This window comes from Vanellus vanellus, assembly GCF_965231255.1.
Source record: "Vanellus vanellus genome assembly, chromosome: 1".
NCBI classification, from domain to species: Eukaryota; Metazoa; Chordata; class Aves; order Charadriiformes; family Charadriidae; genus Vanellus; species Vanellus vanellus.
In genome coordinates, this window is record NC_138905.1 from 167,916,704 (window position 1) to 167,929,744 (window position 13,041).

Below are 13,041 nucleotides of genomic sequence, written 5' to 3' on the forward strand. Positions count from 1 at the left end.
CCCATGCATGAATCCCAAGAGGAGTCAGCTAAAAAAAATGTCCCCTTAAAGGATCACCTTGCAGACTGAAAGGGTTGTTGCCTACAGGGGAACAGGATTCAGGGAAAGGGGCATTTAGGGATTGTGTAAAACTTATTATGGGATATTTTTAAGCATCTTGTGGGAATATGAGAAACTTTATGGGGTGTATAGAGGAAGGCAAGGAAGGGGAAGGATCAAGGTGGATCGGGGATGAAAAAGCATGGGAAAACAGAGAACAAAGGATAAACACAGTGGGTCATATGTAAATGGGTTGCTGGTCAATACTGTTGTGTGACCACTCCCTGTACCTGATCAAAACCATATATCTGGTCTTATTAAACTGTATTCTTTCTTTATTCCCCCCCCCCCCCCCCCCCCCGAGTGTGATGGGGAACTATTTTTTTGCATGTGTGTTGTGGTTTAAGCTGGTAAGCAGCTAAGCACCACGCAGCCACTTCCTCATTTCCCCCTCAGCGGGATGGGGAAGAGAATAAGAAGCATAAAAGTGAGAAAACTTGTGCATTGACATCAAGACAGTTTAATAAGTAAAGCAAAAGCTGCATGTACATGCAACCCAAAACAAGGAATTAATTCACTACTTCCCATTGGCAGGCAGATATTTAGCCATCTCCAGGAAATCAGGGCTTTATCACACATGATGATTACTTGAGAAGACAGATGACTTAACTCCAAATGCCCCACTCTTCCTCCTTCTTTCTCCTACTTTTATTGCTGAGCACAATGTTATATGGTATGGGATATCCCTCTGGTCAGTTGGGGTCTGCTGTCCCAGCTGTGTCCCCTCTCAACCTCTTGACCACCAGCCTGCTTGCTGGCAGGGTAGTGTAAGAAGCAGAAAAGACCTTGATGCTTTCCAAGTACTGCTCAGCAATAATGAAAACTTGGGGGTGTTATCAACACAGTTTTCATATCAAATCCAAAACACAGCACCATACAAGCCACTATGAAGAAAATTAACTCTGTCCTAGCCAGTACAATGGGCATGAGTGGAAGTTTCAGTGACTCAGCAAATGGTAGAGAGGCCATGGGTAATTGGGTCCCATAGGTCTGGGTTTGAGTAACTGGAGAAATGGGCTGTGTCTTTCCCTGGGGAACATCAGCCTTGTGCTTGTGCATGTATGTAATTCACTAGTGAAATTCAAGCCAGAGTAGTTAGCAAGTAGCTGAAATGAAGGCCTAGGGTGACCAGGGTAACCATAGGTCTGGGAACTTGATAATGGAGTGGGGCTGTGAATCTTGGGGCCTCGTGCACCTGGGGGTGTAGGTGGACAGCCAGCTGAATATGAGCCGACAGTGTGCCCAGGTGGCCAAGAAGGCCAATGGCATCCTAGCCTGTATCAGGAATAGTGTGGTGAGCAGGACTACGGAAGTGATCATCCCCCTGTACTCGACACTGGTGAGGCCCCACCTTGAGTACTGAGTTCATTTTTGGGCCTCTCACTGCAAGAAGGACGTTGAGGTGTTCGAATATGTCCAGAGAAGGGTAACAAAGCTGGTGAGGGGTCTGGAGGACAAGTCTTATGAGGAACAGCTGAGGGAACTGGGATTGTTTAGCCTGGAGAAAAGGAGGCTGAGGGGAGACCTTATCACTCTCTACAACTACCTGAAAGGAGGTTGTAGAGAGGTGGGGGCTGACCTCTTCTCCATGGTGACAAGTGATAGGAGGAGAGGAAAGGGGTTTAAGTTACGTCAGGGAAGGTTTAAATTGGATATTAGGAAACACTTTTTCACTGAAAGGGTTATCAAACATTGGAACAGGCTGTCCAGGGAGGTGGTGGATTCGCTATCCCTGGAGGTGTTTAAAAAAAAGGTAGACGTGGTACTTGGGGACATGGTTTAGAAGTGGTTTTGTCAGGTTAGGTTAATAGTTAGACTTGATGATCTTAAAGGTCCCTTCCAACCTCAAAAATTCTATGATTCTATATTTTCAATGCCAGCAACTTGAGAGATCTGAGGATATCAGGCCAACTACTGAGTAGACTGAGTATCTACAATTTATTTTGTATATAAAAATGTATACATGTATCTGTATATGGATAGATCTTCTGTCAACAGGCTTCAACTTTTATCAGTGGAGAGGAGAAAGCTGTCAGCCCATCCCTGCTTGTTTCAGTGTTGTGTTTTCTGTCTGTGTCTGTGTTGATCTGTGTGACTAGTCATGTGTATGTTTATTGCGTGTGTGTGTTTTCATGCATGTGTGCCTACCAGGACTTCTTGCTTACCCTTGTCACTGCCTGGACCTGGGGACATAGAGCCACAGCAGCCTCACAGTCAACAGGCTACTGGATTCAGCAACCTCTAACACTTATACTGCTGATGCTGTCAAAAACCTTCTTTCTATACAACTATCCTGATTTGAGGTAAAAGAGAACTAATTTTCTGTACAGTAATTTTGCAGCTAAGTCTCTTCTAACTAACTGAACTCTCTGAAATTAACATCATATTTTTCAGGCACTCATCTTCTAGCAGTGATAAGACCTAATTATTTGTAATTTATGCCAAGGAATGGTATGCAGAGAGGCTCTTGCTTATACTTACTGCTATAGCACCCAAGGCCAGCTAACTTTGTTATTTGCCCCGTTGGAGGGTTGGAAGCGGAAAAGCGTAAAGGAGTCACAACTGTGGGGAGCAGAGGACAGAACAGGTGACCCAAAACTGACCAACAAGGTATTCTGCCCCACCTGCCTTGTGCTCAGTATAAAAGCTGAGGGATCAAAGGGTCATCCCTCTTTTTTCCATGGCCAGTGTTTGAGGAGGACTCTGACTATTTGTCTACCTTTGATCCCGACCCATGCATTCCTGAATCCAAATCTGAAATCCAGTTCCTATCCATCACTGATTCCAGTCTGGGACTTTCCCAGTGCCTGACAGTGATGTGATCATCATCCTGGGAGCTTTATATAGTTTTATATATACTGTATATATCTTATTATTTTCTTTTTATTATTTTATTAGCATTTTCATTAAAGTACTTTAATTTGTTATAAACCCATAAGTCTTCTTTCTCTCTCTCCCTCCTCTCCTTGGAGAGAGGTGAGAGGAGCACCTGTCATTCATCTCAGTGGCCAGTCCAGCCCAAACCACAACAGGTTTATTGGCGCCCAACATGGGACACAACCGGGGTTTGACCAGGGCTCTGACAGATTACCTAAATAGTTAGAATTCCAGTTTGCTCAGAGATTAAAATAGACAGATCTCCCTCTTACTACCCCACTTTTGACTGCAGTGGAAAATGGGGAATATGACAAACCATATGTCTGTTTCCAGGATTTTCATTGTGTGCATCACCAAGGTTACTAAATTAAATCTACAAAAACAGGTCATGAGCAGAATGTTATCTAGTTCTTCATCCCTAGAGTATAAGACCTGGCTAAAGAATATAGTTTTATGTATAGAAGTGGCCTATTTTCTTTCCACCCCAAAATAAAATAATAACATGAGAAATCTCACAACAGTTTTTTTTTCTCATGTCCACAGAATACCGTCTTCCTCCACAGATTCCACGAACAGTGGGGCTGTACTGTAGAGATCTTACTGCCTCTGGCATGCCCATCATCCCCATTGGGATTGAGTGTACTGAACTGGAAGAGCATGAATGATTCGGGCATAACGATGATGTACTCCGGGTGAGCCCATTGATAAACACAGCACAGCAGTCAAAAGCATTATTTTCCAGGCATAGCAAAAAAGAATAAATCTGTTAGGAGCTGGAGGAACATTTTCTGTACACCTTCCCTTAGGATAAACACAGTGACATTTCCATAACAGACAGAAATGGGGAAAGGCATTTTTCATAATGATGCTTTGCTACAGGATCTTATCAGATTCTTATGGTTACAAAAAGCAAATGCTGATTATTCACATCTCTTCAACAAAGGATGCAAATGTCTCTAATGAAGAGCTGTCTATCACCCTCTTCTTTTCTTCTCAATTAACGTTTTAAGTATTTTCAGAAAGACTGAATAAGTTACCGGAATTCATCTACTGGTCTTCACTAAAAAGATAACATCCTTCCCATTCTAGTATTGTTCCCCTGGGGAGTAGGGAAAGGCTATGTACATCTGTATACTGAAACTACATTTATTTATACTTGATAGAGTGAGAAGAGCCTTTGACATGATAAGGCGTGTTGCTTAGGAGTAAATTACTCTTTAGTGATACTAATTAAACCTTCAATGACACTAAGAATTCACCTCAAAGGAAAACATTATTTATGAAGCACTCAGGAAATCATTATAATCTGAAATCTGCTGCTTTCTCAGAATGGAAGATTCAAGGAAAGATTCAAGATTCTTCATCAGGAAGATGTTACTGGCCTCACTTGTCCTTTAACTTTAGCAGTTTCAAGGAAGTTGGCATATATTTTGGTAGAAGAATATGTTGATTAATTGCAACAGTAATAGCATTAGTTCAAATATTCCTGCTAATTTACAATGTTTCATAGAATTAAAAAGAAAAACTCTTCTGGACTAATGATGAAGGCTACTGTTGCCTACTCTAAATTCTAGCTCCCTTCCTCAAAGACCTCTTCCGAAAGTCAGCCAATGTTTTCTTCAGAGTGTTGGGAGACACTTTCAAAAAAGGTGGAGCTGCCTTAATGTCTGAATCATGCTCTGAAAGTTGAATTAACCAGTTCAGTGATGCAGAATAGTTCTACTTTCTCTCATCTGGTAGACATGTCTCCCTGGGGCCTGGGGTTGAAGTAGAGTGTGCCTAATTGAATAATTTCTTCATCCAACTCCAATATAGCAGATAAGTAGTTCATATCTAGAATATTTGTTGTTTGATACATGTTTTGATTATTCATCATAATCTAAATACTAGAGATTATAATTCATTCCAAGAATTAATTTGCACTGAAAATATTAACATTAATATTATCAAAATTATCTTTCAGGTCAAGTGTTACATAAAGAAATGTATGAAAGTGAAGGCTATTTTTACAGATCTGTGTGAAATGTTTGAAAACTTTCAAGATATTTTCCCCTTCTTTCTTCCCTCTCTCTATCACCTTTCCTCTACTTCTTCTCATATCTTAATTGATGAAACTGAAAAGTCCTGAAAGCTCTGTCTGCCCTGCAGTTTCAAGAAACAGTTCTGTTCCTTCAACCGCATGTTCCAATGCTTAACAACCCTTCCTGTGAAGAACGTTTTCCTAATATCTAATCTAAATCTAACCTGGAATAATTTGAGGCCATTTCCTCTTGTCCTATCACTTGTTACTGGCAAGAAGTCGACCCCGATCTCTCTACAACCTCCTTTCAGGCAGTTGTAGAGACCCATATGTAGCCAATAAGTAATTTGCCTTTTATTTTTAATTTGTCTATTACTTGTTCATACAGTGTCTTATTAGATTTTGCCCAAAAGGTCCAGGGTGTGAGGGTTACAAAGTTAGCAGGAGTCAAAGAATTTTTAATTTGTAACAAAAGGAATACGCTAAAGAGGTAACAAACCTATAAGGAATGAGTAGGTATATAAAATCAATGTGTTTCTGAAATGGCTGAGTTAATGAAGTGCTTTATTAAATCAGTAATTAACAAGAAAAGATAAATTAGAAAGATGCATGTAATTCCAAAACAATAAAGACTTTGTCAATATACAGTTTGATAAGAAGCTGTTGAGGGAGTACAATACTCTTAAATGAAGCAATGCACCTACCACTTGGCCTGGATTATCTGTGTTCCTTCATCCTAAAAGCTGTTGAGCCACTACCAATTATGTCTGAAAATCATAGAGAGGTGAAGAGAAACCTCTTGGTTTCTGGAGGAACATCACAGGTAGAGTTTTACTTTCAGTATTTTTTTTTTGTTAATGGCTAGTAATCTCTGCTACTAACATTGCTCAGTGGGTCAGCACCATGAAAGTAATACAAAGTGTGTCAGCAGTGAGCGCACTTTGTATTTCAGTGTGTACCAGCTATGACTGCCCCTGTAATCTAATGCTGTACCAGCCATGAGTGCACCTATGCACAGACTACCTGTATACTAGCTTAAAGGGTAAAGGTTAATGTGGGCTAGGAATGTGCAAAAGAAATTGTGATGTCCAGAAATATCTCGATTATTTCAAAACCATGACCTGTGGTTATTCGGACTTGTGATTCATGAAGCTGTATGTAAGTAAGGCAAAGCAGACCTTTATTGGTTCTTGTTGTATAGAAAATGTGGAAGAGCCACACTTTCACTATAAAAAGACAATGATAACCTGGAGTTCAGACCACTCTGTTAGGATAAGAGAACTTCAGACCCAGGTGCTGGGTGGGGTAAGAAATGTGCTTTAACTGAGGAAAATCTCACCTTGGAGATAATGAAATATATAAAAATAGATATATATTGAGACAGACAGCAGTACAGTTAATGAGTATTCATAGTTTAACAACTGTGGTGCTCATTTGACTGTTCTGGTTATTGTAGTATGTCTAACTTTCTCCTGTTTCAATCTTTATTAATCCTTGTGTATGCATCACAGAATTTTAAGATATGAACCCTGCAATAAATTCTGATTTAATTCAGTGCATGGCATGGATAACACTATAGAATTTAATTATAATTATAGAGGGAGTGATGCTGTTTTCAACACCACCTCCACCTCTGTTGTCATGGATTCTAAAGAAAGAACTGCATGTAGCTTAAGATAGGCAACTGTAGAAAGAAAGGGAAAGGGAAAATTGCATCATGGTTAAAGAAATGGAATAAACATGTTGGGAAATAAATGTCTGTAGCAGGATCAGGTTTGGAAGTGGCTGGTTTTAGAGTTTCTCATGAACGTCCATTCTCATTTTTCTCAGGACTCAGAGATTAAAAAAAAAAAAAAAAAAAAAAAAAGGAACAGAAAGAACTGAAGTCTGCAGAACTGTTGTTTTAAGAGCAGTCATGGCTCCTTATAAAATGAAAAAGAGCAGTACTTGCAATAAAATAAAATGTTAAATATTCTTAAGAAAAAATATTAAATATTATTAAGAAAAAAAAAAACCAACATGTGTAGACAAGAAGAATAATTTCACAGAATCATAGAACGGTTTAGGTTGGTAAGGACCTTAAAGATCATCTAGTTCCAACCCCCCTGCCATGGGCAGGGACACCTTCTACTAGAAGGTGGTGTAGTCATTGGATTCTTCCCCTAACCAGAATACTATTGCCCATCAAGGAGTTAGTGTTCCATATACAATTAACCTGAGTGGGCACAGGCATGTGCTGGATTGTTCTTATGTTCTGGCCAGTGGATGAACTTATCTGACTGCAACAGAGGAGCCAATATGTGACTGCCACTTAGCATCTGGCCATTATGTTACCCACATGTCTCACCTTATCTCGAAGTGAAGAAGCAAATCTTCTTATAATATCCTTTTCCTTGACAGAAGGAATACTGGATAGAGTGATTTACTCCTAGGAGCACCCTATAAAAGCTCTAAAGACTAAAATGCTCGTGAAACTCTTCCTGGATGGGATCTGTACTCTATGCCATGTCCTGATTGGGGTTCATCCAGTGCCGCACAACTTAGGGTTCCCAGCATCTGAAGGGATGTTAAACTATTTACGTTATCCCTCTTTCCTTTTTGTGCTATCTCCTATAAATAGTGTTTTAATCAATACTTATAAAGTCTGAGTGTCTTTCTTACTGGGCTCCATAATGAGCACTTGTACCAGGGCTTTGCAGTACCAACTAACTTTGGACACCTATGAATACTTAGCTAACAGAAAATTATATTTCCAGAAGAAAACTAAGATTTTAGTTGAGCTGAATTTGTCCAAGACAATGCCAGTTATAACCAGTTGAATTTTAAAGAATATATGTCATTATAGATATAGAATATCTAACATTTTTATTGGTGGTGGGATTCAGATCTATATCTAAATTTACATGATAATATGTCTACATGTGAGCTAAGGATGCAGTTCAGTTGTGGAGAAACACATGGATAGCATCCTTTTGTATGCTTCCAAGATATACTTCCAGGCCTCCAGCTGCTATTTTAGATCTCTTTACTTATTTTGTTGTCCTGGTTCCAGCAAGGATGGGGTTAATTTCCCCAAGGAGCCGGCAGGGGAGGCAGGTATTCCATACCATGTGACCCATGCCCAGCTATAAGAGGAGCTAGCCTGGGACAGGGAGTTAGTCGCCACTTGGGGGCGGCTTGTGGTGGTGCTGGTCCGGTTGGTGGGCGGCACGGCGGTACTGTAATCGCGTTCTTATACTCCTTTACCGGTGTTATTGTTTTTCTTTCTTCCTCCCTTTGTCTGTTCTGTTAAATTACACTATTTCAACCTATGAGTTTTGCCTTTTTCTGCCGATTTTTCCCACGGCTGTGGGAGTCAAGTGAGTGGCTGCGTGGTTCTTTGTTGGCTGAGGCCAAACCATGACATTTGTCTAAATATACTGATAAAATAAGTATAGCTGTATGTAATTAGTAAACTCTTCAGGTGCCTTTTATGGGTATAATTTTATGAAATTCCTGGTATAAAGACTATTTTGAAGAAAGCTCACTTAAAAAGGACAAGATTATGTTCCAAATATGAGTAACAGGTAGTCTGAAAGAGGCAACAGTAACTTTTCTGAAAACTACCAACAAACTATATACAGTGTAAAATGAGACTTAATCTAACTTTCCTGTAACTACTTTAATTTGTTAGCACAGACTTTAACCTGGTTTAAAGTTCAATGTGATCACAAGCCATGAATTTACTTCCTTCCCTAAGGTAACTTTTTACTGTACTGTGTACCTCAAAAGATTAAACAGAATGTTAAATATCAATTTTATACACATTACTGGTATTATACCTGGCATCAAATGTCACATTATTGACAGTGATTTGAATTAATTTCATGCTTGAAAGAAGGATTTTATATTATAGAATGTGAAGAATATGTTATTCTGATATTTAATTTAGAAGTTGTTATCCCAGTATCTATTTTAGGTAAAAATAGAATAAATAAGGTCCAGAAGCTCTCCCTTAACTCAAGGGGAATGCATATAATTTAAAAATAAGTAGGTTTACTGAAACTAGATTTTCTTATCGACTCAGATGTAAAGTACAGTAAAAGATAGGTGGGGTGATATATTTAAATAAGCAAATAAATTATAAGTGCTAACAAAAGTGTCAAGGCAGAAGAATATTCCTCATCATCCTTAAAATATTGTATCTTCACAGGGTTTAAAAATATTAATGACTAAATCTTGATACATTTAACAGTTCTGAGGTGATGGACCTCTTGGAAGCAGCAGGATCATGTGAAGACCTTGTAAAACCACAACTCCTGCTTCTGAATACAAGAACTCTGCCTCCATAGTGTAATTCTAATGACAAAAAAAAAAAGGAAACCAAAAAACTTAACTCTTCTGGTCTTTCACAGCTAGTGAAGTGTAGCATGCTGAATTAATGGTTCTGCTAACATGTACTTCATATAATCTGGGATTGCCATTTCAGACAGGAGTACCAGAAAGGGTATTTCACTACATTATGATAATTTGAATATGTGTGTGTAATTGGAAATAATAAACACATAATTCTATGACCATGGTTCTGAAATTTGAGAAGGATTTCCCATGTATTTTAGTCAGTGGCCTGTTTGAAAGATTAGTGCACTAACATTATTATAAATTTTTTCATACATTTGAATAACTAAGTAATTGAAAGTTTGCTACTTTTCTCTATAACCCTTCCCCAATTAAGTGTTAGTCATTAATATTGTGACTCCAGTTTAAGCTCTCATCAATAATTCCAATTTATCACCATTTTATTACCATTTAAATACCACTGTACTGTTCATAGTGATTATTTAAATGAATTCCAAGTATTGAAGACATACTTTTCCCATTAACAATTATATGTTAATTTTGTCCCAGAGGCACACTGATGGTATTTCCAGACTCAAACAATGTAACTGCATGAAGAGAAGAGTAACTATAACAATTGAAAGTTATGTCCTTGCTAGTGTGCTGTAGAAGAGTTTGTCTTACATTTTGTAATAGTGAAGTGATGACTTCCACATACTACCTTTTTCACACACATTTAAGAGACTGAAACGTTAAGGACTTAAATACCTCTTTTTTGGAGGGTGTTGTGGTTTAACCCTGGTAGGCAGCTAGTCACCATGCAGCTACTTGGCCACTCCCCTATCTGGGATGGGGAAAATAATAGGAAGGGTAAAAGTAAGGCAACACATGCGTTGAGGTCAAGCCATTTTAAGAGGATAAAGCAAAAGCTGCGCATGCCAACAAAGCAAAACCACTTCCCATCGGCAGGCAGGTGTTTAGCCATTTCCAGGCAAAGCAGGGCTTCATGATATGTAACATTTACTTAGGAAGACAGATGTCATAATTCCAAATGTTTCCTGCTTCCTCCATCTTTCTCTCTAGCTTTTACTGCTCAGCATGACATCATATGGTATGGAATTTGGTTCACCTGACTTTGGTCAGTTGGGGTCAGCTGTCCCTGCTCTGTCCACTCCCAGCTTCTTGGCCAGTCCCAACTTCTTGATGACTCACTATGGGGGGAGCATGAGAAACAAAAAAGGTCTTGATGCTGTGCAAGCACTGTTCAGCAATAACTGAAACATTGGTGTATCATCAACACTGTTTTCATCACATATCCAAAACGCAGCAACATGCATACTACTATAAAGAAAAGTAACTCTATCCCAGCCAAAATCCCCCATGAAGCTCCATGACAAACAAAGTATATTTTATATCCAAGCTAACTGCCTTGCATTAAGTAGGTGTGTTTGAGTAATAAGCACAGGAAATGAACAGGTAACTGAAGATCACCTTTCACTTTACATGTTTTCACTACTGTGTAAAGTGGACAACAGACTTATGACACTGGATGAACAAGAATATTGCAATTGCCCCACTATGTGTTGGATTCTCCCTTTGCATATATTTTCCAGTTATCACCTGTATTTTTGTGGACTCGCAATAATTGGTAGCTCTGTGGAGCAAGTGAAGGCACAGTTGGAGAATTTTGCCTTTGACTACTTCCTAAAGCTACGTACACGGCACTCTTCATAGGATGTCTGAGATGGCCATTTTATTACCCAAATAAAAATACAAAGGGAGGTGAAGAATATTATATAAGGTATATCCAGTACTGAGTTATTTAACCTTTTTTTTTTTAACCATTTTTAACATGAGTCCCAGACATAACTAAATGTATGATTATTTCTTCTATGTTTGCACTACAGTATCTGAATGAAAATATTATCTCTCCTGCTCCAAGAAGGGCAGGTTAATAGATTCTCATGTACTACTAAGATGACAGATTAACAACTACTTGCATAGTCAACATGAATGCTGCACCAGGCAGTACAGTACAAAGCACAAATGGAAAGTTTTCTGGATATTAAGCTCAATTCTTCACTGCATCAGCTTCGATTTTCTATGCTCCAATGACAAAATAGGGTCTTCCAGCTGGTAGCATAATGAGCTGGACTAGACCAATTTCACATCAAAATTGACTGTAAAACAAGCTTTGAATTCTAAAGGTGCAAAGCATGGTTCGTTCTTTCTTTCCTGATCAGAGATACTCTAAACATTTGAAGAGTTGTTAGCACTGTGGATTCTTCTTTTTCCTCATGTCATAGATAGTTTTGACAATTCATACCATTTGATGGTTTGCACATCAGATAAAAAAGAAGCAAAGAAAATGTTTTAAATTCATAGGAACAGAGGCAAGGCCTGACCTAGATGTACCAAAATCCTGATTTTGCTCTGTTTTTAAATTGTGCTATCACCTTGGGACACTATATTAAACTAAAGATGTTCCTGCTAAATCTGGACAGATGATCAATATATATATTGATCATCTTAGAATCTTAGGTGGACTTTGTCTTCTGAAACAGTTACTGATAAATGTAAAAAAAGCCCAGCTTTTTTCCCTCCTGCACCGTCTCCTATTTTATTATAGCAACATCTTTCAGAATTGTTATGTAAAATAAAACAAAATAGGTCAGATGTTGAATGCTTTGCTTTTTAAACTATTTTCAGTGGCACCATTATAATATTTCTAATAACAAGAAGATGAACTGCAAATTTTCTACAAATTATTTAGAATATTTTCCATTTTCAGTAGCACATTATTACAGAATACGTTACGATGATAACTGATTCACACGAGTTAGGAAGTTAACCTTTCTTTTCAAATGTCTAACTCCACTTATGTTTTTTGTCATTAATCATTTTTGCTGAATAATTCAGATCTAAAGAGATTACTAAATCTGTAACCCAGTTATGTTTTGTTCAATAAAAGAGTCTTCTGTTCTGTCTCCTTCCCCTGATTTGCACAGAACCTATTACACTGGTAAATGAAGAATTCCATGTTTAGGTCTTAGTTGAAGCAGAGCAATGAGTACATGAACACCGTAAATTTTGTAGTGCTGCATGTCTTAGAATAATAAAGATTCTTGGACATTAATCTCAGTATGTAACATAACACTTCAACTGGGATTAAGAAACACGAAAAGATAACAGCAAGATGTTGAAATGGATTATAGAGAATATCATTCACTGTTCAGCTGAAATACTCTGGAACCACAGATATTAAAGCCTGACATATATTCCCTGTTATTCAACAGAATCAGAAAAACAAACAAACAAACATAAAAAACCCACAACATATTCCCTTTTATTCAATTGAATCAGAAGAAAACCCAGTGGCGCCAGAGATCGATCATACAGTAAGACTACTATGAAAATAGCAGGAATTATCTATGTAGTATAGAGAGTGGTTTGGTTTGGTTTTTTTTTGTTTTTTTTTTTTTATTACTGATGTATATGCAATAAAAATCCCCAAAGCCATACTGATAGACAGATTCTTACAGGTGGTGAAATCATCTAGCTGCAAGATTATTTAACAACCATGTATGGAAAAAGGCAAACAGTCTAATATTTTATATACACAATGACAGGAAAGATTTTTTCTATTTTCCAGAAGAATTTTCCAGATGAAATTTAATGATTTAGAGTATTAGTTTAACTGCTTGATTTAGCCATAACTATTTCAGCCT